Here is a 27,535-nt window from a genome sequence, read left to right as displayed (position 1 = left end):
TTCTGTCTTCACCGATGAGAGGCTAATCTTTGAGATTGTCTGTTCATTGGCTTGGCGTGTTATCTGTCGGTCCATTTGGTTATCTTCTCGGTCCACTGGCGACGGAGGTGAGAATCCTCATGTCTACACTGCAGTCAGTGAGGTGCTCTTTTTTTCAAACCGAGAAAAAAAAAAAGTGTCCCTCTCAGCTTCTCTGACAGCTTCTTTGCTACAGCAGTTGGACATGGAGAATGTGGGGGTAATTATTGCAAAGGGAAATAATAAATAAGTCGATACTGGGGAAAAAAATAGTAAACGATATCAAACAATTTACTGGTTTTTAAAAGTAATGTCAGATGCCGTGACTTCTGTTTGCTTACCAGTGTAACTGATTGATGACACCAAAGGAGTTTCTGCCTTATATTCCATGTGAGGTCGTCAGATAACAACATTACCTATAGCTAATGCCTTTATGCATCTATTCAAATACATAGGAAAAGTGTCCAGATACCTGGGACTATTTCTATCAGAAAACAAGTTCAAGTATTCTAAACTTTTAAAAAGGTTGTCTGAGATTTGTGATCTAACAGGGTGGTAAATATACACTATAGTCTGGTCCATGCTCTTGTGTTCATTCATCTCTATTTACATGTACTAGGGTGGATATTGGAGAGGACGACTAGGCTGTTACGTAAAGAGAATAAGAAGTATGATTTTTACAGTCCAAATAACTCCAAAGACTAGAGAAAAGATATTTGAAATGATAATCACGTGGGCTCTGAATAGGTAATACTGGATTTATATGGAAAATATCAAACCATGAGTACTCTATCCACAGTAATGAAGGTTTATGAATTTGGTGAGCGCAACTGGTATGTTTCTTATATTAGGAATAAGAATAGGGCTTTATCATGATCTATTTACAGCATGCATCAGTGATCATCCCAACAAAGAGAAAATAGTCTTTCCAGTGTATTTATCCGGCGATGTTTACCACCACATGATAATGAGTCTGTCTGTTGTTTTTTCTTCTTTTTTTTCATGTTTTGTAGAAAAAAGCTGGAGGTAAAATATCAGGGAGGGAAACAGGAGTAGTAAGAGGCCTTCGAGAATTTCTCTGTGAGGGGTTTTCGAGGGATTCTAGCGGGTCATGTCTGTTGTTCCTCAGTGAAGTCATTTTGAATGTTGTGCTTTGTAGATGTCTTGTTGCGATTGGTCAGCCGCACTGATGTCATCACTGCTCAGTTGTTAGGTTATCTGTTAACAGAAGGAGAAAGACAGGGGGTGGGGGTAGGTTGGAAAAGAAAAGAAGAAGTCATTAAATTGTGACTCAAACCCCAGTTTTCTCACACACGCAAACACACATAAAGTGCGCGATGAGACTTTGAGTGAAGTCTACATTGTGAGCTGTACAGGACCCTCGTCTGAACTCTGTCTCCTCGTCCAGGCTTTACGGTGACACACACACTGAGTCAGTCGGTGTATTTGAAGAGCGGGGTGGGCTCTGCTGTCACTGGTGCCAGCGTAAAAACAAAGGCAGAGTGACCACCCTGTGAGTGTACATGGCACACCCACCCCGGCTGAGATTCAGAGTGACAGTGGCGTCAGCATGGGGGGTGACTCTATCATCAGCTTCAATTAAGGCCAAGGAGAGATGAGCAAATTCATTAGCAGTGTGGATGAGTCGACTTCATGTCTACATTATTACATCTATCTGTAATTTACGACATTGAAACATAAAGATACTGCGCTTCATTCCGTTTTGCGTCTTGAATTACACAAACTTCGGTGAGACCCTCCAGCATGTCGTGCACTGTGTAAGGATGATTCATGTAGCCAGAAGGAGCTCTTTGTGGGTGGGCCATTAGACACAGGGACTATAGTGGAATTCAGCGAGTATCTACTGGAGATCCAATTACATGAGTCCACTGTAAAGGTGCCGCCTGCACCCATTATAAATCACCATAAACAAAGAAGCTATTGACATTGCATTGCATACCGTTGCAGCTTCACTCATGCCTGTAAAATACGAAGTTATTATCACAGTTATAGCCGACAATTGTGAAATTAATTGTGAGCTTCAAAATAAGACTTTGTTGGATAGCTGACGCCAATATTAGTGGTGGTAATTTTTATTTATTTTCGTTATTTTCTTTTTCATTAGTTTAAAATGGGAATAGATACAATCAATACGAATGAGTGAAACAAACTTTAACCTATAGCTTTCTTCTCAGTGAGATTTTATCAAACCTTACTTGCCCAAAAGATATTTTTTTTCTTTTTTGTGAAACGTAAATTTTAATTGAATGCAAAAAGCAATAAAATATAAAATTGAATAGTAGTAATTATTAAATACGATCATAAATAGGCTTGTCCAAGTCAGGCAGCAAATCACCAAAGCAACGTTTAGGACAGGACAAACATCGTCCTCTGCCTTTGGGCAATGTCACCTTAACATTTGCAATGGCACTCAACATGTCCATATCGTCCCATGTTCTGCTTATAAATTGGTCTTCCCTATTTTTCTATTACCTTTGTTGTATAAATTATTTTGTTGTGTATTGGATATTTCTGTTTAGTTTTACGATACATGACTTTCCCAAGGACACGGATAGAGTAGGAGAATTTGCCTAGATACGTTTGAGGCTGTCATTTTATTTTTCCCATTCTTACATTGTGATGAATTAGTTATTTCCAGCTGTTGTTTGTGATCACACGCACAAGATATAAGTTGTGTGACATTGCCTTCTACTGCTTCCAGCACAAATCAGCGTAAGTTATGCGTCTCTGTTTTGTCCACCTTTTGCGCAGCAGTGAGCCATGTCCTCTGAGCTAATATCCTCACAACTGAGATCACAGCCATTGCCCCGGGGCATGCTACATCCACTCTCAGAGAACAGCGAGCGTCAAGACTCCAACCCTTCAAAACACAATGTGGTCCCAGGGTGTGTGATAACAGAGTATGCGATGGGAATGCAGGGCCATTTGGACCTCCAAAGCCAGGTGTTAGCACTTCAGCTCACTGCCTCATCAATAATTGACAGAGGCAAACCAATCAGAACAATTTGCTCCCCACAGCGAAGTGCTAGAGCAGCCTAACACCAGTGAATCATTAATGAGGCAATTAGCTGAAATGGTTAGACGGTTAGCCCTCGCTGGCAGCACTCCTGTGACTCTACTGTGACGGTTCTCCTTATACAGGAGCTGCACGTGATGGACTGATACGCAGGACAACACAAGAGAGAAGGATCGCACAGCAGCGCCTGGAAACAGAGCTGGATCTCCTTCAGGTTGGAGTGTAACTTGGGTCAGTGATGCCAGCTCTCCATCTGTTGACCACAGCTCAGAGGGCCAATAATGGGAACAAACCCAATTGGCCATTACCATGGGAGATTGACCTTTATTGGTTGTTGTTACCATCGCACAGACCAACAGAGGCTGTCTCCCGGGTGATTCAAGTGTGGGAGAGCCTTTATGGACATGGATGAAATCGACCTCAGTGACATCACTCAAACATGGGGAAAGCAACAACAACAATAACAGCAAAGATGGAGTTTGCCTTTGAAGAGCGGAGATCCTGGATTGTTGTTTGAGAGGAAAATCAAAGCCCCGGGGGAGCTGCTCACAAAGCCTCATCGATTGGACATATTGGAACCATTTCATAGTTTATCGATGCTCCTCTGCTTGCTCTCTCAGCCCTGGGTCCAGTACAGGCTCAATTAAACCAGCAACCTTGATCTCAGGAATAAACCATGCGAACACTTCATACTGCGGATTATTCTCAGACACACACTCGCGAACACTCTCATCTAAGGCAAATGTTTTTTGTTTGTTTTTTTTTTGCACTCTATCCATTTCTTTCAGGGCAGTTGGGATAAAAATGATGTTGTTTACTGTTCTTCATTTACAGCTGCGCACATACACACACACACACAATTTTTCAGCCTCCTACTCATCCTAATGCGCTCTCAGTTTCGCTTTTTCTTTGGGATGGAATGAAGGAGCAAGAGTTAAAGTGAGCAGGGTCATAAATGCATAGCAACCTCTTAGGATTTGTTTCTAAAAACATTTCACTGTAAATTGCAGTATACGACTTGCAGCAAAGGGCGATGACAACAACTTCAACCAGAGTGAAGGAAATCATGAGTGCAACTGCCTCATGTAATCTTTGGGTGGAACATAATTGTGCAGTTTCTCAGGCCTCTGTAAAGTTGGCAACAAAGAAACCTAGAATAACTATTTGGCTCTCTAGAGTTCACATTAGATGTTTACATGCTACATGCAAAGTGCCATGGGTGCAGGACAAAACATGATTCTTCATCAACACGCCTTTCTTTAATGAGTTTTGATGACATATTTTAGAACCCATATAAGATAAGGCAAGTTGAAGATGGAAGAAAATAGCTCCACTGTCCGTGCCAATTATTTGAACCCGCTTTGAATCGCTGGGTTCAATTTCTGACAAATTCCCTGTGGCGTATTAGTAAGTTACGCTTCACAAAGCAATCATTTTAGGAATTAATTTAGTATGCCAATAGCTGGAAGTTCACAACAGCTATAGAGTATATAGATGCTATCTAAATTCATTCAATAATCATTCATTTAGGTATGTTTTATTCCAAAAAAAAAAAAAAAAAAAAAAAAAAATCCAAACACAAGCATTCATCTTAAAAGACTCCTGTTCTTACACTGTTGCAGAAAGTCGTACATACACAACAGCTACTGTAGTGGGTTATAGCCTGGTTATCTTGTCAAAAATAATACAAATTTCTGTGTGAAGGTAATTTCATCCTGAGCTAGACTGGGATTATATTATAGCTATTTCCAAAGCCTTGCAATCATTCTTCAGTTTCTTCAGTTGAGCTGGAAAGTTCAGTCGCTTGTTGAATTTTTTTAATTTGATTGTGTTATGTAAATGTTTTATTAAATTGAACCTATTTTTTTTTCTTTCAAAAAAAAATTATTTTAAAAACAACAAAAAAGTTTTTGAAATCATATTTTTTCCCTCTGTGTGTGCTCTGATAATTATTACTGGTGAAAAAAAACAGCAAGCCATTGATTAGAAGCCGGGTCAACGTGTGTTGCTGATATTGACACTTGTGCAGCTATTGTAGACAGCTAGTCTCTGTTTAATGATTGCTATTCACTTTTATAGCCCTCCAAGGATGCCATCCTCAATAAATATTTGCAAACAGGAAATTTGCTGTATGACTTGAGAGAGTCATAACTCTGGCACCTATGTGTTTTGAGATTAACATGTAATTAAAATAGTAAATCAATATTTATTAAGCAGAGGTACAAAACAAATGAGAAGTCTAGTCGGGGGTTATATAATGAGTCACTGGATGAAGGAACAGGGATAAAATATCTACGTCTAAATATCTACAAAACTGCTTTAGAAAACAATTATGCATACTTTAAGGAGCTAGAAAGACACTCAGCACGCACTGCACGCACGCATTTACAAATGCAGGTACACCTCATCCTGAGACCCTCTCCCCCCTACCTAACCACACTTTTTAAATGTGGAGTCTACACTTTTTCATTCACCGACCACAGCTTTCCCACAGTTATCATTTTAAGTTTTTCGTGCCTGCAGTAGCTCCAGCTGCAGAGGGAAACCACCAGAAAGCATTCCTGAGCACAGCGCAGTAAGACAGTGAGACAGGCCCGCAGGCCACGGTCCGTACTACGCAGCAGCTACCGGGGTATGAAAAAGAGGATGTTAAAAGCTTAATGGACTGCTCCTCTTATTGTTTAAAAATTGCTCGACATATAAATGGCTGAAGAAAGAGAACAGCCATCATTGGCTGGCCTCAATTATGCATTGAAAATAAAGTTATGAGCTAGTGGCTGAATTATTGATGCTGGCACCGGGAACAAGAGCATGTTGGCAATGTGTCACTGCTTTTTTTTTTTTTTTTTTTTTTTTTTTGCTGATGCCTCATCTTGTATTGATAATTTTTCATCTAAAAAGCCCACGAAGTCTTGATCTGTGAAAGATGGAAAAACACACCATGAATATTGGAAATTTAATGCAATATTACTGGAAGAGGGAAACAGATAACATCGAGTAACATAATGGAAAAATAAAAATAATAACAGGAAAACGAGGCTTTGAAATGTTATAGTTTTTCCATTTCGTTATTCTGCGGTTTGTCGCGATGTACAAACCTCTGCATTTCGTGCACGATGGAGGTGTTCCATTAATACCAATATTTCTCAACAGCACGTCTGAGTACGGCGTGTCTTCATAAAATAGGCCAAAAAAGCTCTAATGCTCTTGGTTTTGGGACTGTCCCGTATGGCTGACACATTTCCTGAGATGCAAATTCTTGTGGTTCATCTGCCGATAGCCTCTCTCTATCCTCTTTGTCTCACTGACTCACTTAACTATGCTAAGACACCCTAACGCCCACACACTCAAGAGACACGTGCAAGTATGAGCAGAACACGAATTAACATGCAAATATATAACTGTGACTTGACTTTCTCATTTTAAGGTTGCCTTTGTCGGCAACCAAGTTCAAAACTAAAAACGTGGATACAAACCTTTTTCATGTTTCTAATGAGGTTAGATGGTTTACAAATTAATTAAGACATATGTAACATATGTAAATTAAATAATGCATATTCTGTGCTGTATGTTGTGCTTCAACCTCCACATTGTCTGGAAGACTGAGAGGTGTCCTCATTTTGGAGTCTGATAGCACAGTTTTATGGCCCGTGATTTCAGTCAAGGGTGACTTTGTAACACTGCAGTGAGTGGTGAACTGTAGCTCATCTGACTGGCTCCCTGCTAGCCATCGCTGTTTAAGGTTGCCATCCTTTTTTCACCTTAGCTCGTTGTGACAGACACTCAGATCAGACACACTCATAAATGAGCCAAAGTGATCACTAATCGGCGGAATTATTACTTATCATGATGGACTTTACTGTGGAAATTCCCTGTTAATATTAGCAGTGAGTCAAGGAGTGCTAGGCTCTTGTCTATGTGGATAGCTTGAGCCTTATTCTGGGGATCTGACTGCAGTTAGGTGTGGTAATTTTCATGTTTAAGAGACTGTAGTGGAGACACAGATTGCCCAATCAGACCGTGTCTTTAGAGGAAAAAGTCACAGCGAGAGGAACACAGCGCCAAGTGTTTCACAATCAGAATCATCTGCGCAGGCGAACGCTCTGTGAAGTGGATTTCTTTGCAGCAATTATTGAAGAGCTCAAACAAGATAAAATCATTTCTTTAATTTTCTGGTTGTTTTCTGATTTGGTATTTTAGTAAAAATACAACTGCAATTCCCCCAATCAGATTTAATGCCACAGACTTTTTTCAAGTTGCGGTAAGATTCAGCACGTCAGAAAAACACCATTTCTCTGCCTATTCAGTTTAAAAAAAAAATAATAATTAAAAAATGAACCGGCTGCTTAAAAGTCCAGCTGAATTTACAGCACATGTATTTCTTTGCAAATTAGAAAACATTTGCATTTTCCTGTGTTCGGTCAGTCTGGGGACTGCTAATGTTCATTCATGTTTTCCTTAAATTACTTTAGCTGGTTTATTACTGATTGCGTGCGTAATAGTGAGTTTATATACGTAAATGTCTTCTCTAAAAAACACTTTTTGGCCTAAATTATATGAATAAGTATAATAAATCCGCCCTCTTACTAGGCAGCTGACATTTTGAGCAGACATAAAAAAGCTCAATGAATCATCTGTCACCGTTTTTCACACAAAAAAGGTTTGTAGAGGTTGACAAAGACTGGGAGATCAAAAGAAAAATACAGAAGTGAAACCGAGTTGAAAAGCAAGTGCCTGTGATATTTCTCACGACACATTATGACTGTCCCCTGCTCGCGCCCAGGCTAAGGCCAGTTCAGAATATCACCCTGCATGAATCACTGAGCAGCGCTCTCGGTTAGTGCGGTGCTACAGGGAAGAGGATGTTCTTGAGTCAAACAACCGCAGGTCTACGCTTCAGTTATGCCCATACACCTCCAGCCTACGCACGAGTGTCATTGGACGTGCAGAGCAGCGTTAAACAAACCAACATGTGTACATTTTAAATTTTTTTTTTTTTGTTCTGTGTCACTTTCAAGCCATGTGACTCAACGTCTGTCGTACTTCGGTCTTTCATCTCCACAACTGCTGAGATACTCTTTTATTTCCGATAAATGACTGACTTTATGTTCAACTGGCAGTCAAAGGCCACTGTTAACCTTTCCACACCTCCGCAGCTGAGTGTTTTTCACCTCATTTGTGAGGTGTGAGATGTGTGCTGTTAAAGAGTCGCCCACTCTCTTCCCTTCCAACGTCCCATAATGTTAACCTGTGGAGACGCCACTGAGAAGATCAATACCCATCAGGTTGCTAAAATAAATACATTTATCACAGCCCGGTACAGGCTGCATACTACCGCAGCCTGTTACATCTGATTGGAGGCAGACGCTTATCTGCCAACTATAGAAGGCTCCACCATCAGGCTGTCCTCTACCGTCACATTACACTCGGATTTTCATTTTCCATGCCTTTGAACAGGAAGATGACACGCTTACGCCTCTTTCCAGCTCAAAAAGAACAAGACTTTTGACTGTGCTCTCCGTCTTTTGCCGTTGCTTGCGCAAGCTCCCGAGGTTTTAAAATCTCGTCTGAGGAAAATGTTCCTTCTGTCCTCCCTCTGCTGCAGATAAAGAACAGGCGTTTGAGTAATTATGGTGCATTATCGCCAAGGAACGTTTCATTGCTACATTTTAAGCTGTGTAGTGAGCGGTGACAAACGGACGACCATTTTAATTTCTATCAGGAGGAAAAACACATGGCTCGAGCCAATGAAGTCAGCTCTCTCATTCTGCCACTGACTGAGACCATCTGGACCAAATAAAGTTTTTCCCTTTGAATCAACAGCTGTTGGAAATTACACGGGAACACTCCTCGTCTATATACCGACCTTTTTTTTTTTTTTTTGTCTTTCGCGCTCCTTTTAAGAACCAACAATGTTTGTTTTATGGTTTTAGTTTAGTGCCACATTTGATCAGTGCTCACGGAAGAAAGCAAAATAAAATCCGACTTTCCAAATGCACCTGTTTCCCCTTCGTTTTGCCTCCACGCGCGTCTCCCGCCCTGCCTTTTTCTCCCTAACCCTCGCCGCTCCGTGGTGGTAATCGAAGGGTTGACCATGTCAGTCAATCTGTCAGCGGCTGACAGTTTTACAGCACGTGCACTACACTGATGGGTGCCATCACTCACGTAACGATCGCCCTCCGCGCGGAAATCAAAAGACAAGACAGAGTGCGAGGGTTGGAGAGGACTGAACAAACGGATGTGAAGGCAGCTGGGTAAAAATAACAGTTTGCGTGTCTTAAGGCAAACACGGTGAGAGGAAAAGAGACTCAATTTTATCTGAGTTTCATCTATGACATTGCATAGTCTTTTTTTTTTCTTTTTCTAGAAGGTTTTGAACTCAGAGGTAGATTTTCCTCTCTGTGCTGCAGAGATGGAATCACAGTGGTTTTCTCTTTCCACTGGCCAGAGTAGAATTTGTTCCACTCTGCTGGCAGATATGATTTCTAACACTTCATTTCACCCAGGATTATTATTAATACTGTAAGGCCAAGTCATTAACATAATTTGGCTTTTTTAAACCCTATACCATCTGTGTTTAAGGCAGTATTTTGTATGTTAAAAACCATTTATACATTGCGATTGTGCATTTTTTTAACGGTGAAATGCTCATTTTTTTACACAGACACTGCAAGTTAAATCAGGCTTTTTCATTTATACACCAATTTACATCTCAATTTTTATTTCATCCCGCCAGTTGACAGCTGGGAAGTGGCAGGAAACACAAGGAAAAAGTTCCTGGTCGAAGCTGACGGCACATGGCCTAGACGGCTGGGTCAGCAGGAAGCCACAAGTATGCACATTTGAGTCTGGAGTTTTACTTACATTTTAGCCCGTTTGGAGGATATAAATGACCTGATGGTTTTAGGAAAATATAGTTACGATGGGTAAAACGTGAGAGAGATGGAAAGTCATTTTATTTTTAAATAGAATTAAAAAAAAAAAAACATGCTGCACTGCTCACTTTTTACTATTTTTGGCAGTTAATGCGAGGTGTACGATATTTTAACCTTGCAGGGTATTAAAACAGTGAGAAAAAGGGAAGTCCATTGAGAAAAAAGAGGAAAAAGGGAGCATCTATTTAGGAATCAGCACATGCAGGCTTCTTTAACTAAAATATGTTATTGAACGTTTCCGTTTGTGGCATTTCCGAGCTGCGTACAAACCTAACAAGTTGAGATGTGCTTTCAGATGAGTCTGACATTTGACAAGAGGTGTTAATTAATTAAAAGGAGGCATGCTATAAATTGAAACTCGCCGTAAGCTCTCTGGAGATCCAGGCAAGTCCTAAGTGTTCCCCAGAAAGCAGGAGGCAAGAGCTGCCCAGAGGAGAGAGGCAAGAGAGCCAATCTGTTTGTCTGTTTATGGGGAATGGCAGCAGAAGTATCCCGCCGTCCCGCTCTGTCATGTGGGAGCCAGGCTCCCACAAAAAACATGCTTAATGACTCAATTCATTCATCCCGTCACTATCTCTTATCTCTGCCTTTCAGTTTTTTTTTGTTTAATGGTTTTGCCCATATGTGCTTCCAGAGCTTACGTTATGGGTGCATGGTTAACATCTTATAGTTTCTGTGGATGTGTGGATGGCGACATAAAAGACTGTAGTGGGGTGTGTTGCACCCCACTACAGTCTTAATCTATGGGGTAGTCGGGTCGGATAGTTGTCAGTGTTGCGGCCACGGAAGGGTCGCTTGTGTTTTGAGAGACCGTGTGATGCATGTCAGTGACATCTGGGCCAACACAGACGGGGCATTGATCAGACTGTAGCTCTGGAAGGTCTCTCAAAAGCTTTATTCTTAAATCTATGCTGACGGGCGATGACATGATGGAGACGGGGCTGGTGAATTGATTGTGTCCTCTCTCTCTCTTTCTCTCTCTCTCACTCCCACTTCTCCCTAGCCTCTTTGTCCCCTCACTCTGCCTTCCATCTCTTCTTCCCTCCCGCCTCCTTTTTCTTTTTCCTCCATCCTGCTCTGCTCATCGCTTGGATGTGTCTAGCACAGGATGTCAGATTATTTCCCAGCAGACACTGCGCTGTGTGACAGAGGACTGGAGCTGTATATCACTGGATGACACTTCCTTTGCCTCCCCCCTTCTCTCCGCAGACAACATCAAATATCGCCGGGCCTTTTTGATCACTTAAAAGGCTTGTATTAGGAGAGGAGCCGGTGTCTAAACAAAAGCAAACAAAGTGTTTCATCTGTCATGTTTGTCAGTGGGCCATATGCGCCATGTAACCGTTTTTCAGAAAGGTGGTACGCCACACAATATCACACATTATGGGACTCAGAAATCAGCTCGGCTCAGATGCTCTGAGATGTCAAGAGGCAACACAGCAACTGTTCAGTCAGTCCAGTTTTATCTTTATGTCTCAAGCTAGCTCCATGTGGAAGCCGCATACATTATATGAAGCAGGAAAATCTTTTGAAAAACTTTTAACTTGTAGTGATAAAACCTATAAAATCCCTTCGGTTTTCAGATTTTTTTTTTTTATGTTCTCTAAAACTGGGCTTCAGTCCATGCCTTGTAACTCTAATTGAATGCACTGAGGGCTTTGGCATGGGCGGGGTCGGCCCAGTATCCAGGCCAACCGCTCAGCATATTGTTTCTGTGGCACCTGTCCCCCCAGATTAATAACTCCAAGGTCTGCGCTGGCAAAGCATGCATGGATACCAGAAATTACAATACTAATTCAGCGCTAGGGATTTATACACCAGCCTCTCCCAGGATTTACGGCGAAAGAGAGCTGGGGAGAGGGCGAGAGACGGAGCGAGAGAGGAAGAGAGACTAATAATGCTAGCGAAAGTGATTAACTCAATGGGAGAAATTGTGCGTTTGTAGTCCTGCGATTATTATTGTGTTTCTCATCACATAATGAGTTTGAACAATGCAGTTAATGGTATTATTGGCGGGCCACCAGAAACGGGGTGTATATAAGCTTGATAGCACTTTTTCATCAATAAATCACTCCAGTGCACATGGCAATATTTAAATCTATGTTATTAAAATTGTTGGAACAACACTATCAGATTTATGTTGTGTTATTTTATTATGGATTGATTATCATCATCACAGGCATATCTGATTTGCGTGGTGGCAGCTGGAGCGTGGTGGTTGGTTTAATCCATTTTGATTGCTCTGCAGAGGAACGCAAACCGCTTTGCCTGAACGGACGGCAAGTCGCAGTGTACCTCTGATTAGGTTAGAGGGAAAATAAAAGTGTTTTTATTCTCCTTATTGGACAAACAGTTGTGCTAACCCGCTGTAAAATCCCTTGAAATATCTCTGTCCTCTATTCTGGTACGATCTCAAGAGAGAATAAATTTCAAATGAAAAACACCATAGTGATATCAGTACATCATCTGCTATTATTGCCTCCTCTTTTACTGTAGCTCTTGGTCATTTATCTTGGTAAGACTTGAGACATAGAGAGTCTTTAGAATCATTACTAGTTTGATGAAAGCATTATGAATCACTTCAATTCAAAAGCCAATTGTATTCAGGGGATAAAGACAAATGAAAAGGAATGCATAAAAGGCACGCTGCATTGTCCGAGTAATTTTAGATGCATTAAAATGGAAAAGAGACAGAGGGAAGAAAACGTGTTAAACCAGAGAAACGCGAAGAGCGGGAGTGTGACCACCGTATAGACACATCCTCTCCTCGTCTGTGTTTACAAAGTAGTCTGAAGTGAATCTAATCATAATCAGTTTGTTCTCTTTATTTGAGATGAATGACAATTTAGGCCGGCAGCACAGCGACGGATGAGATCAGTCTCAGCACGGAGAGGCAGTCTAGTACCTCCGCTCACCGATACAGCAGCAGAATTACCGGCTCTCAGAACTGTGACAGCCCTGAAATTACAATTGAGTTTTGCTGCTTTCACACCTACCTCCTTCTCCCTTCCTTGTTCTCCCTCCCTCCCCAATACTCTCTTTCTCATTCTCTCTCTCCCTGACGGCTCAATAACAGGTGCCATGCTAAGAGAGCTGTTACAGCCGTCCCTGAGTGGTTGTGTCAGCAGCAATGTTCGGGTTGAGCTTTCCAACCTGCTCACCATGCAGGAAAAAGAGAAGAGAGAATGAGGGAAAAAAATCTCTCTGGTCCCCAAATGATGCCCGCAGGGAGCCATCGTGCGCTAAATTTCGCCGGGTGGTTCTCCCCCTGTTTTCTGTCTTGTGGCCCCCGGACTCCGATTTACAGACAGAGCCATATTGGGCCTTTCTGCATGGCAGGGCCCAAGCAGCTGTGTTCAGCAGAAAAAAAAATGACAACAACAGAATAAAGAAATAAATAAACAAATCAACAAACACATAAGAAAAGCTTATTTCTTTGCAAATGCTCGAATAAGGAGTTTTTGTGTGCCATCTGCAGAAAATGAACCGTATAGTCGGACCTTGACTGCAGTAAGACAGATTTGGCCTCGCTATTTAAAAAAAAAAAAAAAGCTGTTGTGAAAAATCCACATAAGTGTCGAAAATCCTCGCAACCACATCAAAACAAATTCCTAAGTTCTTGAGTCTGACTGGAGGAGCCAATTTACTGATACTGATACTGCCTGCCTTTAACACAAACTGCGATCTGTCGTCGTGATTGCTCATCTTAACTCGTCTTTAAGCACACTCCTAAGGATCTGAGGGGTTCTTGGCAAAATCTATGCAAATGAAGCTGCTTTGTGAAAAGACGCGTAACTGTGCCTGAAGCCTGAAGCGGGCAATAATCACAGGCGGATTGTGTGCAAACAAGAGATGCTAAGCACCTCAAACCTCGGCAAGCGACAGGAACACAGAGAGAAAAACGCACCGCGGGGTGAAAGAGATAAGTCAAACACTCAGGTGATTGCTCAATATTTTTTTTTATTTATTTATTTGTTGTTTCTTTTTTGCTGATGAGCAACAAAGCACCGTTTCGCATTATGTTTACCTTTGAAACTTTCAGATTCTCTATATTTATTCTTAGAGAAACGTGCATACGTTTATGTCTCTTTATGACTGAGTTCTTCAAAAAAAATTTGCATATGGTCTCAGTATCTCGGCACAGTTTAGAAGCCAGCTTTTCTTTTTTTGCGGGAGGGAGGAGGACTGTAGATACTGTATGTTAGCATATAGGTAATCTAAATTTAGCTTCCATACCATCGAGGGGCGTTTCATTTTACGCACACAAAAAAAAAATGATAAATTTCAAAGGTGACCTGATGGCTTTCATTACAGCTGATTGATCGGCTTATGTGAGGGTGTCACGAAATGGACAGAGCAGACATAGTACACCTTCAGGATCCTGCGTAGGACGTATAGGCCAAGAGTGGCACCTATACAACCCGCCGATATACTGCACAGCAAATTGCCGTCGTAAAATAACTGATAATGATCTGAAGAAAATAACAGTTTAAAGAAATTTAAATCTTTATGACTCCAGGGAATACACAGTGTGCAGAGTAAATTAATAAACATTTATACAAAAGCCATTAAAACGCCATGTTCCTCAAATGCTTCATTGTATGCCATATTTGTAATTATTATTATAGTCTATTCAAAAAGAGATGGCACATCTAAATTATCAGAACAAAACCAAGGCACAGCAGGTGTAGAATCAATTATTTCCAAACTGATAAAGCTACAGAGAATCATTTTTTGAAATAACTGTATATGTATCAGATGTTTAAATAAATGGAGGTTGTTTAAAGCATATTTAACATTTCTCTCACACATTTCCTAATGGAATAAAAGAAAAAAAAATCACGATCAGGAGTGAAAGTTCCAGTTCCAGCAGTTATTTTTATGGATGTCTCCGCATTTTGTTTTTTGCAAGTGTTTGGGAACAAAGCTGGGATGTGTGATTCTCTCCTATGAACTAGTAAATAACCCCTGCAATTCATCATAACAACAAGAAGGAAATGTCAAGGGCACAGGAGTCCCCCTTTTTTTTTTCTTTCTTTTTCTTTTTTGTTGAGGTCACACATACACAGCCTAAACAGAAACACGCATGCAAAACACACACACACACACACACACACACACACACACACACACACACATTTGCATGCTGCATTGTGACCACACTGCGCTACATACAAGTTGAGGCATTGACAAATCACTGAGACCTGAAAGTGGGGCCGAGGTGGGACTAATTGAAATGAACTTTAGAAAAGGGGGGACACCTAATTAAAGATGAACTTTCTATCCTGTGTTTGTGTTGACATCATGGGGCCTAAATTTAAGCTCATCTTTGTTTGGCCAAACCTGGCGATGCAGGCAAACTGTGTGTGAACGTGGAGAAGGAATAAGGTCACTGCTTTCCCTCAGTGAAAACATATTTTCCTTCAAGTCACATGCCGACACTTTTCTGGAAAGTGTGAGGGGCCCATTCATTATCTACGCCCTGTCCTCGGAGAGACCACGGTGCATATGGTGTTTTGCGTTGTGTTTATCTGCGCTGGTTTGAGACGGCTATCCAGAGTGCTGTGCTGATCGGTATACATAGAGGGCGTCCTAAAGCACCTGTGCGTGTGTGTGTGGGTGGAGAATAGATGCGTCCGTGCCTGCGTGCAGTTGTTTGTTGCTGTTTATTGCCTGTTCTATTTTCTGTATTACTTAGCCGGGGACACGGCCCAGTACAGGAGCTGTGAAGTTTCCCAGTAACAGGCTAATTCCTCAGTGGCTGTTTAGAGTGTCTCCAGCAGTGCTAAGTGTTCTCCTCTCTGTGCCTGATCAGAAAACAGGACCACTTTAGTCAGTTTGTTTAAGGTCCCCCGAGAAGGCTCTCATATCCTCTCCTCTACTCACCCCTTCCTTTCCCCTGCTCTTCCTCTCGCGCTCACACACACTCATAGTGCCACTTTCACGCCCCGCAACTTACGCTGCATATTAGATGTGTAGATGTTGACACGTGCGAGGGACTCTTTGGAGGATTTTTGAAGTTTGTGCATGTTTTGTGATTATCTGTAAATTCTGAAAATCACATTTACTTCATGGTGAGCTTTTTAACTTTGTTTAAAGGTGGTGACAAAGCCCGAAGCATAATTTTGCAGTTGTTAATTAATTTTACACTTAACTTGATTTGCTTCAAATAGCAGCAGAGTGCAGAGTGGGAATATTCAGTCGCAACTATCTGGGAGCTGCATGTAAATACGAAGCTATGAGTGGGAGCTGTGTGTTTGTGAAAACGTGCTGGACAGACTGCAGCTAAAATGTTTATGCCAGGTATTTTAAACTAAACGTAAAATGGCGCATAAACCGAATACTTATACTCAACAGTTGTTCCTTTAACATGAACAACAGTTAAAGTTCCGTCTCCTTTTCTGTTTGCGCTGCAAAGTGGAGGCCCCGTTTTAAAACCTCATAAAGAAACGGTAACATTTAGTCGGTGAATATTAGATGCGTCCTCCTGGCAGGTGAGCGTGATGTCTTGCTTTCCTGCCGTAGCCCATGTGAGGATATGGCTCATGCATGCACATGGATTATTAATGAAAAACACGTACTGTATGATAACTTCCCTCTGTATTACCCATCTCTGTACATTAAAATAATTTATAGGGCCCTCATTACAGCTCACACATTTCTTGCATATATTTAAGCAAAAGTGGTATGCAGTCATAGTAGGTGACAGAAGTAATGCTATAATATTTTTTTTCCCTATAAATAATGTATGATTTTTGCAGTGTATATTGTATACGTGTTAAAATACCTTTTTGATTGGCATTTAAGGCTGTATGTTGTTTAAACTGGATCACATATACTGGAGTATATGTTCTGTATTTTTCTTTTCTGGAACTGAGAACAGGGCACATTTGCAAGGGAAATTCTTTGCATAGGGAATTTACCTCACAACATGAAGACATATTCTCTCTGTTTTCTCTGGCCTGGCCTGTTCTGCTATCCTTGTGTAAAGGTGAAGTTTCCTCACAAGAGCTGACAAGTGTGAAATTACGATAGGAAGTGCTTCATACCCTGCCATTTACCTTCATTCATTACCGCGGCGCACACACGTGCACACCTACACATTCCCCGCGGTCCACAGCTGGCTGGCTGATGCAGGCAGTCATTTCTTTAAGCAGGAGTCTCGGAAAATACCACACGCATTATGCATGACACTTTTGCCTTCAGAATCTCTCAAACTTGGTGGAGTCCTCAAAGGTGTCGGTTTGTCTTTTTGAGCGCTATTGAATGTAGAGCTACAAAGGTATTGGAAAGGAGGTTTTAGGTAGATAGACCTACACGGATTATAGCTTATCTATACATCCATACCACTAGTCTCCAGCCCTAGAACTCGATCTATATGATGTTCAAAGGAGCGCTGGACAGCAGAGATTTTCCACAGAGAAGCGAGGCAGGTCACAGGCATTGTCCTTCCAAGGAACTCTCACATTCTTTCTCTTTCAGTTTACATTATTTAAACTTCAAATGTTCAAAATTAGATACTCAAACACACATAATATATTACTGAACTGCAGTTTTTGGACAGTCATGTAAATTGTTCTCCAGGTTCTGCGCTTGAAATAAAACAATGAATAGCACATTAAAGTTTTAATTGGAGTAGTTTTACATCAATATTGAAAGAACCGTGTGAGATGTATTTGTTTTCACACAGTGTTGAAAGCTTAAAAATGTATCCCTGTGCCTTTCTCCCTCCCTAGTTAATGTGTGTTGTCTGAAGGTTATCCAGCTGACTCTGGCCAGAGGAACTGAGACACTGGGCGGTCATAATTCTTTGTCTTTGAAGACCGCACGCTGTGTCCGTATCGCTGTTGCAGCGTAATTGATACAGGCTCACGCTGTTGAGCTTAACTGAGCCCCATCATGGCCTTACACTCAGATCTCTCACAGCTGCAGGGCTCATAGCACTGAGCACTCACAGAATCACACGCGCTCCCACACACACACACACACATAACACCCAGCTGGCTTCTGGCGAGATCACAGCTAAAGAGATCCAGAGCGGAGCTGGTTAGACTAACACTAATGGAGATGAGCTGCCTGGTTAGCTCAATGGAAAATTGAGTAGAGTTGATGCTTATTTCATCACAGCAGTAGTCCGTTCCCCAGGGAATACACAGCCAACTTACACTGATTTTAAATCTTCCTGAAACAAAGACGAATAAATATTGCAGCTTTTATGAGGGATCTCGTTGGCCCACTACAGAGAATCCTTTATATTCTGAAGTGTTATTCTGTATGAAACCGCATGTGATGGATGATTTTCTCCTAAGTAGCAAGCACAAAGGATACATTTGCAAGAGCATGCTGTGCTCAATCAGTGTTCATCCACTGACGAGGAGCTCTTCTCACTTGGCTCCTTAGTAGCAAGTGCTTTAAATCATGTCACCAGCCGGTCCGGTGAAATCTGGGCCACACCTGAGTGCATATGTCCTGCCCAGCAGCACTGTAGCGTAGTAAAAACTGCAGAGGATCACTGGGAAGCAGGAGGAGGTCCTCTGCTTTTATCCCTCCGCCTGACATTCTGTGACATTTAAGAAGTCGTTAAAGGTGTGAGCATGGGGAGGGGAGGGGGGGGGGTGTACCTCCTGAGGCAGAGAAAGACCCTCAGCGCTGTCACCGAATTAAACCTTGTTGGATGAATTGATTGTACTGTCCAAAAAAGAAAGAATATCATAGCATTACATGACACTCTCCTGGAACAATGTATTTATTGTGTTGACAAATCGCGTATGGCGGCATGTGCTATAAAGACGACTAGACACCTGAGGCAGCGCAGTATTATAATTCAGTCCTGTGGCCAGTGTAGACAGGAGGATGCTCGGCAATTATCAGATGGAGCGCAGTCCATCTCTGGCAAGGGCTGATCTTGGTTAGGTTTCATTGTGGCCAGTGCTGGCTGTGACACAAACACACGGGGTCCACAGAAGATAAGAGTCTCACCCTTTTTATGAGCTTCTTCCTCTCCACCAACAAACAGCTATTAAAGTGCGGCCAGATCTGGCTCCTGCTGGTGCTGCTGACAGCTAATGTCCTGCTATTTGTCCATCTCTGGCATCCGTCTCCATAAAGGCCGCGCTGTAAAAAAAAAAAAAAAGCCCCGCTGACCTACATCGTTAGGGGCCGACCCTCTCTTTACAACAGTAAATGTTTGTTTAGGGGCAGTCCCCTGTTCTGAAGTAGCGATTAGCCTCTGGTAGAGAGAGGAGCCCTCAGGTTCAAAGCCCTTCCTCCACTGAGAGACTGTCAGCTCCAATACTAACAAAAAACACAGACAGAGAAATGCACAGGCAGAGACAGGACAGTGATTACAAAGCCTCAGCTCTCTGCTCAGGGCCCTGTGCTGCTACTCTGGAGGGAAAAAAAAGCCCAATGAACTGACAACTGGATGTGTTCAGGCGCTGTAGTGTGGAAGTGGAAAGAATTCGTCTTCTAGAAAAGGTAGGTTTACATAGTTTACTCAGGCAGCACACCAAAACACACACACTTAGACTTGAGGATGTAACGCTGTTGAATATTTATAATGATCTCTGTGAAAAAGTATCAACAGAGACCACACATGCATTAAAGCTTGACTCCATCTTAAAGTGATCCAACAGTACAGTACTGCCCTGTGTGTTTGTGTAAACGGTCCAACAGTGCTATTGTGCCTTAAAAATTTTGAGTTATTCGTGTTTCAAGTCTTCACATTGTTATCGCATATGATATTTTCACCCACGCCTTTCCACCGGTTTGAGCTTGTATGCACATTTTAAGACATGGTGCTCATTAAAAAATAAAACATAAAACTGAACTACACGCTTGTAAAACAGTCATCTAAGACTTCCCCCTAGAAACCATTATTTCCTGGAACTTCATACTCGTCTCACATGCCTGCACCATGCAAATCCGTCCATGTTCTTAGAGTAAAAGTCACCCAGGGTACTGTTAGACCTCCGCTCATCAATCTGAGGCACACACTATCCACACAGGGAGGTATTGACATTCCCACAATGCACGCAGAGGTAATGGAGGCCCAGAGATGCCTAAGGGGACATATGTTACAGTGAAAAGAGATGGTGACAGAGTGACAAAAGCTTTCTACAGATGGGTGCCTTCAGTCTCAGGTACAAGCCCAGAGGTCGCTCCAGTCCCAAAATCCTTCATTGTATCCTGTTCAGATCTGTCCTCATCCACATCCCTTATTCCTCAGAGAAGAGAGCTTTATGATGTTAAAAAGTTGAAGCCTGGAGGTTCGGGGCGTTTAAATAAGAAGCGCATCTGTAATATCCTGTGTGGTTTCTCAACTTCTACATTGTAAATTTGAAATCTCTCTCTCTCTGTCTCCACATGACAGTTAAAGGCCTGCATGCTGCCCTGTGTGCAGGCACAGATCCGTTTTAGCCGCTTTTCCCCATGAGACCGATACAGATATGTAAGGCAGAAACCAGAAGAGGTTCTCCGGCTTCACATAAACATGCTCCGCTACCTATGAGTACAGATTTAATAGCATCTTTGTACATTATAAGCAGCCGCACAGAACTGTGCATCTACAACATGCAGACATAGTGGCAACACCAATGAGCCCTTATCTGCGTGCACAGGACCGTATACGTTCACATTATGCATTTAGCCAGGCATCAGCGCAGTGATGTATTTTCGATAAATACATTTAGTCACTACAGTAAAGAACATTAAAAAAAAAAAAAGGAACGCAGCTATATCGAAGGCTTCCTAGGCTTTATAGCCACTTTTGATGAATAATTCAAGTAGTACTTTAAATTATTTACATAAAGGTTATAGTGTAATATTATGCAAAAACCAGCTTGTAGCACTGTCTTGAAGTTATGGGGTGATGTTGCTATCCCTCCATGATAACATATACTGCAGTACATGCTCTCACTGTTGTTGTGATATGGTTTTCATTACTATTACTGTAACTCTTAGCGCCTGGAAACATTATGGCTTCTATTAGCACAAGGAGCACACTTTCAGGAAAATAAATTCTTTTTTTTCTCATCCCGGTCCGTCTGACCTGTCTGTGTTAAAGCCAAAACCAAACAGACAGACATCTGGTCCCTGTAATCCTCTTAGAGCTGACCCCCCATATGTAGTCTTCTATGTGGTGTCTGTGACATTGTGACATGGCAATTAACTTATGCTCATCGATTATCCAAAAGTAGCTTACCCAAACAAGGGTCAAGGAACCGACTTTGAATCTTAGGACTGAACGAGACAGGTCAAGGGTCAGACACACCCGTCTGAGTGTGTATTTGTGTTGTGTATGAAGATGACTCCTGGCATGCATGGACTGCTTGTTTTTCACTTAAAAAATTCAATACATTACAGAATTACTGCCCTAAACTAATGTTTCTGGTGATGAAGAGCATGAACACCATTGAAGTCTGATTTGAATGAAGTGTGCAAAAGTTTTAGCGTATTACCCATCGAAATTTAGTTTGTTTCTTGTGTTTACACTTGCACATAACTACATGGACTTTTTATTCTGAAGATCTGATTTGATTAATAAATCTAATCTAACCCCAACAATGCATCTACATTCCCCCAGTATTTATGAAGCAAAAGCGCAGTTGTTCCCAAGGAAGAGAAGGAAAAAGATGGTAGAAGTTTGAGAGCAACAGGAAAGCTAGAGTGAGGACTCTGAGATAACAAAGAGGAAACTGCAGTGTCCCTGCCACGGTACATGGCCCTGCTGTCATCACTCTCAGGAACATCCTCCATCAACCAAGTTTGCATCTCGTTGTTCTTAATTTATTACATGTTCCACATGTTAAGTGTGCAGACCTCTAGGGTGCAATTTTACCAGCAGCAAACCATCAACAAATCTTTGTTTCTCCCCCTGGCAGAGCGCTTAGTAGAAGTGATAAAAGCTTTTTGAGAGAAACAGACTGGAACAATGGTGGGGACTTTGCTCTAAACGGCTTCCTGTTGCGCTGCAGCGCAGAGATTGAGCACAGCTTCAGAAGAGCAGGGCAAGAGAGAGAAAAGCATTTCATATCAGGCGCACAGAGGGCCAAGCAAGGGATACGCAGACTGAATGAAAGTGATAGAGACACTTAAAACAAACAGTTTATTGGCTCTGCTGGGGAGAGCTTGTGTGTGAAGTGAGAGCAGCGCAGAATGCATGCGTGTCTACAGAGGCACGTCTTTGGTCTTCTATGCAAGCCTCTCCCAGTCCTCACAGCCACTTAGCTCTCTGCCCGAGGGAACTCAAGTGGCTGTTGTTGGAACGTCTCAGGGGTAAAAATACTTAAGAGTCAGACACTTTGAAAATAAAAAATGGATCTGAATCCTTAAATCATAAAGGCACTTCATTGATGAATACATTCAGAGAGGTTAAGATTTGTTGAGTCTGTGTTCTCAGAAGAAAAGTTAAGAGGCAGCTGTGAGTAATTGCTCAGAAGATTTGCAAACACTTCCTTCAGAGACGTTCTGCTCTTTATGTCTTTTTCAGGCGTGCTTTTGAGTTTTTTTAAAAAAGGGACTCAGGCTTCACATTTTACCTCAGTTTTTACACATCTGTTTCATATGCGCATTTACTTCCAGTCTGCTGGAAATCATCTTCACATTCGACTGACTAACACATTCAGTTGTTCAGATTTTTGCTGGTTGGATTTTGCGGTTGTAACAAAAAGTTCAGTTTGTGCTGTTTTGAAAAAAGGTTTTTAGGATTACTTAAAATGACAGCACTGATGAAACAAAATGTGTCAAGATGAAAATTGGCTGGACAACTGTTCAACGCAAATTAATTTCTGTCTAAGAATTATTTATGTTCAGACACCTTAAAAAATTGGTTGACTCTTAGGAAATATTGTGTTGTTCCTTAAATGAATACAGAATGTCACTGCTGATGTAAAGGACAAACAGACAAAGATGGATGCAAAGACACTTCCTTTTGCTTAAAACTTTTAGGAGCCTTACGTCCAAAATAATTCTGGTAAACTAAATTAGTGGTACAGAAATATGTTTTGCAGGAGAGAGTTAAGATTAACATGAGATTCATCAATCTAGACCCGTAGCTGCACAGCTAAATATAGGAGGCAACAGTTAATGGCTGAAGGTGTGATATATTCTAACCCCCATATCTCTAACCTAGAGTGTTCCCATAAAGGCACCCATAGCCTTGAACCACAATCCTCAGCTGGGCCTTACCCATCTTAAATACAAGGTATTCCTTATTAGCATCGAGCCCAAGATAGGACCGTGGAAGCTGGATAGGTGAGAACCCCCTCGAGCAGGATAGATGACACTTTGGCTTTGACTCAGACCTATTTGGATTTAGTCGCACTTTGTCACTGTCTTGACTTGTACATATAAAAATGGAACCGCCGCGAAGGCTCTGTACCACACAGTTGGTTAAGGAGAAAAGAGCATGCACACACGCACTCAAAAAAAATAAAATAAAATAGCAATGCATCTTTTATCACAGCCAGACCTATAAATGTAACTCTGAGCTGTAGTAATGGTAATCAGAAACAGAGAGGTCCCGTCAGGAGCCAGTTCACTCTCTGTTTTTCATTAAAATGCTGGCCACTGCTTCTCACATCTCGGTGTGCATTTAAATAGTTAATGGACTGCCCATCCGCTTGGCTACTGTAAGTTGGGGGGGTTAGAGGATGGGGGTGGAGCTCTTCAAAAGTTTCTCTTTCAGATCAGAAAGAGTGACTTTACAATCTTGCAATATTCATGATGTGTTTAGGAACTCTATACCCTTTCCTAGCTTTGAAGTTAAAGCAATGCCAGATTGGTACCGTTTCTCGAAAACCCTCGGTCTCTTTGACTGGTCAGTAATTGGGAACCAATATAAATACATACAGCACATTTCTTTCATTTTTCAGTACGTCTTGTTGTTTTTCTTCTCAACTTCAGAGTACGGGTGGACCTTCATGTGTTAATTCCCGTTTTCTTGTGAGAAATCTGCTTGTCAGTACACTGATCACGTTACACTGCGTGTCTGTACACTCATGTCAGTTTGAGTAGAACTCTTTAATGTGCCGGCCGAGTCCTTTCCTCATGTTTCCTCATCTATCGCGGCTAAAATAGGTGTCTGGTTATACTGTATATGCACTGAATGTGCAGCTCACGCAAACCCGTAAGGAGAAAATCATACAAAACCCCGTCACTGTTCTGGGGAAATACAGTAAAGCGTGTGAGGAAAGGGATCAGTAAAGGAGAGAAGGGTAACTCTATACAGGTGCAGGATACCAGGTAGGAAGTCTGACTTCTTGCACAGAACCCTTACAGAGACTTTAGTACGAGCTGCAGGACCTCTTTGAAGGAAACCATAAAATATTAAGGGGAAGTGGATACCTCACTTGGCTTAATGCGGACATGAGTCAGGCCACACATAGGCACATAAGATAAATCCTCTTTTTTCTCTTTATCTCTCACTTCCTCCTTTACAGTCTCCTGCATCTCCTGTCTGTGTGGCAAGAAAGGTGCAATGGAGTTTTGAGCTACGCAGACTTCAAGCATTGCTGTCTTCCTACAGGCAGGGGTTCACGTTCTTGAGCCACTCTACCTACAGGTATTTATCTATGCCTTAGTGTAGCTAAATAAAGTCTTGTTTGATTTATTTATGTAATAAATAAGATCTGGTTTAGGCGCAGGAAGTATTGTTTTACCTTCCAGTCTCTACAAATTAAGTAATGCTACTTTTCAACCTTCTCTGTCTACTTTAATTAATACAAGGAGAGACATTAATTATTCAAGATGTATTTCTAATGTTACACAATTAAATGACAGGGCTGTATGAGAAATTAAACTATTAGTTATTTAATGAATTTGCCAAATCTTAGGTGCCGTTGTTTCCAAAAATCTAGGGTTTTAGCTTGTGAAATGTGTCTAACATGTCTATATCTTCTGTGGTAGCAAATGGACTGTAGACTGGACAGCTTTTAGCTCAGTGATTATTCCCCAAAATGATTGGATGATTAAGAAATAAGGAACGTACATGCCTAATATTGTGGACTGGACCCAGACTTTTATTTCCTTTTCCGATTAAAAACCTTTGCCTATAGTGTGCCTGTAAAATTGACAAGTTTACTTTCTCATCACAGTAAAAGAGAAAGACAGAAGGAGAGAGAGAGAGAGAGAGAGGGTGAGAGAGACAGCACTATACAGAATACATCCATCAAATTGGTGGCACTGCGCTCTGGCTGCTTTTAACCCTACAGCTATCTACCCCTCTGTCTCCATCCATCCATCTCCCCTCCGCCTCTCTCTAGCAGGGCCGCTCAAAGTTACTGATACACAGTATGCCGAGCCAGATGGTCAGCCGCACGGTCGAAGCATGTACCGCTCGGTTTCAACACCCCTCTAACAAACCCTCCTCCCAACTCCAGATGGCATGCCATGCCTGGTTCTAGTGCCACGGGGAGGGGGGACTGCGACAGGATCGGTGTGACTCAAGTGCCTTGGGGCACGGTCCGCACGCACGCGCTTGTTTCGGTGCGCGTAGAGGAGCGTGTGGGTTTGTCCCTTAAGTGCTCTTGTTGGGTTGTGTGTTTTAGAGAGTCCCACAATCAAATGCCTTTGTGTCATGGGCTGCTGATTTTTCCCCTTTGGCCAGATTTGGCTGCTGTGGTTCAATATGGAGTGCCTTCACTAACAAACCTCCCCGCTGGGCCTCACTCTTTAAGTAAGTGATTTCAAAGGGAAAATAGTGCCTGTGTAAACTTATCATAGAAATACCTTTTGATGCTAGAGGTATCATATCTGTGTATTTTCCTTTACTACAGTCAGGACATCACAGACAAAACCCAGAAGCTGAGGCCCAATCAACCGTTTATGGTTTATCAGTTGACTGGTGACTAAGCATACTCCTCTGGCTCAGTGTCACCCTACTGTTTAATTTGTCTCTGTGTGCCAAAAATTATTATTATGCATCCACATGATATTTAGCATTACATGAAAAGACGCATACACCGTAGAGTTTGTGTTTATGTGTAAACCAACAGAGACCGCTCTCTTCAGCTGCGTTTATCCTCCTGCTACACCCAGCGAATGTCACAGGGCTCTGAAACGCAGCGGAAGGGGAAACCAGAGAAGGAACCATTGCCTCTGATCTGGGAATATTTCTGCTGATCACCCTTCTAAATTAAAAAGCAGTTATGAATAATCCTCACTGGAGACTCTACTTAAATTAATGCCTCAATTAGATTGGGAACATTAAAGGTAGTAATGATTCCACTCCTCTGTATTGTAATTTAAGGCCTGCTTGCTCTTCCCTGGGAAAGCAGCTCTTTGCAGTGAATATATTAGAGTAGATTAATGAGGGGAGGATATGGCAGTGGCTTGCATTGAAAGCCAGGCCACTCTGCGTTCTCTCTTTTCGCACACCCTTAATGGCATGAAAAGAGGAGGTTTATCAATCACACAGTCGTTGTCAGTCCGAGTTTGCAGGATACCTTTGCCAAAAGATTTGAATACAACTCTTAAATAAAACTTAAAACATTAATTCTAACTCCGCCAAAGAACCGCACACACTAAAAGGCGCTATTAGCCACCGTTTGGGGAAGGGCACAGCTCAGTCAAGACCATCACCTCTCTGTGCTGCTGTGAGTCACTCCATGGCTCCACCTGAGCGCTGGGGTGGGGTTGTAACGATCGCTGCGTGTAAGTGATCCATCCCTAATCGATCCAGACTGTCAGCATGGACTAGACATTCACCTCTGCCTGTTATCTCTATCTGTAAGGAAGCCTTCCTTGGCCGCGGCAATGACCACAGCCTAACCTAGCTGGTCAGCTCCAATCACAGTCTACTGCGGAGATGAGTCTCCTACACCTTCCAGCCAGGTTCTTGTGTGTTTGGATCTAAAGTCAGGTTTAACTTTGGCGAAGTTACCAGTATCAGGATGTTGGCTGGCTTATATTGTATTAATAGGTTAAATCTATGGTGACCTTATTTTTGGTGGAGCAGCGTGATAATTGGAAGTCCCGCACAACACTGGGGATTACCATGTTTATCCTCCTGTAATCCCCATAAACATTAAGACACAACGAGCTACATGCTGATTAGCTTCAGGCAGGCGCAATCAATCAGAGAGAGATAAATAACCCCCTGGCCTTCTAGCCGCATGAAAGAAACGGTAAGAAACGGCTAATATCTCGCTGCTTCGGACTTTTTGTGAGTTTACCACAACGATAACATGTCAAATGCCTTCTCACTAGTTCACATCTGCAAAAAAAGCCAAATAACACTTACAATGAATCTTTCTAATACTGCACTTTGGATGAACTTTGTAACTTTAAATTAAAGTGTGTTTTTTTTTTTTTTTTTTTTAAAGCAAGTAATTCAGATAAATAGTCAATTCTTTCCATAACTCCTGGTTGACAATCAAAAGTGTAAACATTTATCACATGCCCCAGGCCTGCGGGTAGGATGGCTCCTTTGGCAGACAGGAGGCCATTTTGCCATGCTGCATATTTGCCTATTCAGACGGGGAATGGGCAGAACCCCTCAAGCAGAACATATTCAGGAGGTGCGTTTTGAGGACTTCATGTTTGC

At 41.9% G+C, this 27,535-nt stretch overlaps 1 protein-coding gene across 1 annotated transcript in view; it reads right to left on the bottom strand.

The window, feature by feature from the left end:
- Positions 1-1,101: 1,101 nt before the first annotated feature.
- mafa (MAF bZIP transcription factor a) overlaps positions 1,102-27,535 on the bottom strand; it is a 67,270-nt gene continuing 40,836 nt past the window's right edge. Inside the window, exon 3 of the mRNA XM_084540882.1 lies at positions 1,102-1,236. The gene's annotated coding sequence lies outside the window, so the exon portion shown is untranslated. The remainder of the gene's footprint in view (positions 1,237-27,535) is intronic.

This window comes from Chelon labrosus (assembly GCF_963514085.1).
Source record: "Chelon labrosus genome assembly, chromosome: 3".
In the NCBI taxonomy this organism is placed as follows: domain Eukaryota; kingdom Metazoa; phylum Chordata; class Actinopteri; order Mugiliformes; family Mugilidae; genus Chelon; species Chelon labrosus.
This window is presented reverse-complemented; position numbering and strand designations above follow the sequence as displayed.